Genomic DNA, 2,938 nt, shown 5'->3' with positions numbered 1-2,938 from the left:
CATGACAGAGAACAGCTGCTCACTTCATGGCAGCCAAGAAAGTAGAGAAGGAACGGTCAGAGTGGAAGACATGAAGTAACAGACATAGAGTCCAAGACCATGATTCTATGTCCCATCCATACAAACCTAGAGTGTGCTCCAAAGATCCCTTGGGCATAACTCAAAGCCAGTCAAGTTGGCACTACCTCATACCACACCATACATAAAAGGGATTTGGAGAAATTACAATTTAAACTTTGGTGTCACTTTTAACTGCATGCAAATAGGAAATTAATTACCACAGGTCAAAATAAAGCAGATGTTTGATATGTCATGTTGAACAAAGTTATACCCCATATTTCCAAAAGTTGAATCTCCACATCTTATCCATGAAGCTCATCTGGAACAATGTGGCAAGATGTGAAGTTATCTTTAGCACTTACAGACAGAGATGATTTGAAAATTAAATGTCAATAAGGGTGATTTTTTTAAAGTTTTTTTTGGTTATTTTTAGTAAAGGGAAACAAGTTCAAGGATACATGTAACATATATATTTTAATATATTTGAAAAACCTCCATGGCAACCCACTTCTGGGACCACCTTTGTCTCTCAGGAGCTTTCTCTCAGTAACCCTTTCTACTCTTAAAAAAGTGTCTTTTTTTTTTAACAAAGAACTACCATAGCAAAATACAAATAAACTCATAAAATTTAGATCAATTTAAGCAAGTTGTCAATTGAACAAATAAAATAAATTTTGTGAGACTTATTATTAAAATAGTATTTTTTGTTTGTTTATTTTTGGTACTGGGGATTGAACTCAGGTCCTTGTGCTTGCAAGGCAGGCCACAAAACCGCTGAGCTAAATCCCCGGCCCTAAAATAATATTAATAGTAAATCAACTTGCAACACAGTCCACAGTGTTACAGAAAACTAAATGGAATAAGACAGTGTGTTCATGCCCCACAGTTGCCTCAATTGTAAATAAAGGTGGTACACTGTATTAATCAGTTTTTCTGTTGCTGGACAGAAACCATAGGTTTGCTTCATGCTGAAGGGCTATAATGCTAGCACTTGGGAAGCACAAGCAGGAAGATCCCAAGTTTGAGCTCAGCAAGGACAAACAATCAACTTAGTAAGATTCAAATTCAGAATAAGAAAAAAATGAAAAATATGTTGGTGATGTAGCTCAGTGCAAAAGACCTGGACTCTACTCTTGGTATTATATAAGAAAAAAAAAAAAAAGGAAATCACACTTTATATGTATTTACCCCCAAAAGTTATATAAATTTACAGGTTGTTTTCTCTCTATGACAACTTTCTTTTCTATTTGTCACTAAAAATAAACAAATGAAAGAATCTGATAGAGAAATGAAATTCTCACCTCTCCTGGTGGCCAGCCCTGGGGGAGCTGAGGCAGGAGGATTGCTGTGGGTTTAATGCAACTCTGCACTATAATGGTTCAAGCCAATCTGCAATAAACAGTGACAAGCTGTATAAAAAAAAAAAAAAAATTTAAATCAATCCTTGAAACTAAAGTCAAATAGAAATAGGTAATGTTTTGGCTCTCATAAGGTATTAAAAACAGGGATAGTTAATGGGGAGACAACAAGAAAATATCTTTTTTGCTTGTCTTGTATTCATTTATTTGCTTAGGGAATATTTGAGAATTTATTGTTTGATAACTGCCCTACTGAAACCTTGAGGTACACTGTATTGAGAATTGGTTACTACTATTTTCTCACCGGCTCAGAAAGGCAGTAGATAATATTTTGTTTTTGGTTTTTTTGTTGCTTTTTTTTCTTTTTTTTTTTATTGAGGTTATTGGTACAATCTAGTTATACAATACAATTACATTCATCATTGGGATTCTGTACCTTTACATAAAAGGTCTTGATTCTCATTTTTCCCCTTGTCCCTGCCCTCCCTTCATCCCCTCCTCCCCTCCCCATTTACAAACACTTTATTTCCATTTTTTCAGTTTCTCATATTTTTTCCTCTCCCTTATTACCTTTCCCCCACCCTTCCCACTTTCCTTACACCTTTAGTCCTTTACTTCCTATTTCACATTATTAATTATCTCATTAAGATCCTGTGTACTATTATAGTTTTTCACACCACAGAAACTATTCGGTATTTCAGTTAAAGAAATCTCTGTATGAACATTAAAAATAGGGAATCCTAAAATAAAACTAAAAAGGAAAGTAAAAGAGAAAAGGCAATGATGTAACATCAAAATAATCCTTAATTCTGGAGATGAAAATGGTCCCTGAACATATTTAAATTGCTTCTCGCTCTTATAGTCTTATCTTATTCTTTTTTTCACTATTTAGAGAATACTTTATTAGTTTCTGTAATCAAACCCACATAGATAGACCTTACATATTTAGTACAATGTGTTACCCCTGTACAAATGGAAAAATAAAAATAAAAAAATTAACATTTCTAGACCAATATGTTTGTCCATTTCTGTATAATGCCAAGTCAACACAGTAAATTGGGATGACTTTTTCCAAAGTTGGCAGCACTGTTAAAGTTTCCCAAAATTCAATTTTATATATATGTGTGTGTGTGTGTGTATATATATATAGATATATGTATAGACTAATAATAGTATGTTATGCATCGATAGCAGCAACAGCTTTTCCAGGTTCTGCAGTCATCTGAACAAAATTATAGACATTCAGCACATTCCATTAAAAAAAAATAAAATAAAGAAAAGAATAATATCCAGACAACTGCAAAGTGCTGCTGCTATTGTGGTACCTGGCACCATTTTTTCTATTAGCCTCTTAATGATCATCTGGAAAGAGAATATTCTAGAGTAATATCATTAAATGTAGCTCTGCTAAAGCACAGTCCCTACTATGTATCATAAAGCAGGTACTAGATATTTTACATTCATAGAGGTATGATACAGTACTGTCCTACATCAATAATACTAGATTCAGGATTCAGTTT

General features: G+C 33.6%; 1 long non-coding RNA gene across 1 annotated transcript in view; it reads right to left on the bottom strand.

Moving 5' to 3' along the window:
* Positions 1-1,369: 1,369 nt before the first annotated feature.
* Positions 1,370-2,938, bottom strand: part of LOC104851293 — a 32,613-nt gene continuing 31,044 nt past the window's right edge. The window contains exon 3 of the long non-coding RNA XR_777168.1: positions 1,370-1,469. This is a non-coding gene — a long non-coding RNA (uncharacterized LOC104851293). The remainder of the gene's footprint in view (positions 1,470-2,938) is intronic.

The sequence above is a fragment of the Fukomys damarensis genome, unplaced genomic scaffold (assembly GCF_012274545.1).
Source record: "Fukomys damarensis isolate Sample0158 unplaced genomic scaffold, DMR_v1.0_HiC HiC_scaffold_35, whole genome shotgun sequence".
NCBI lineage: Eukaryota > Metazoa > Chordata > Mammalia > Rodentia > Bathyergidae > Fukomys > Fukomys damarensis.
The sequence above is the reverse complement of the archived record's forward strand: the minus strand, read 5'-3'. Positions and strand labels throughout refer to the sequence as shown.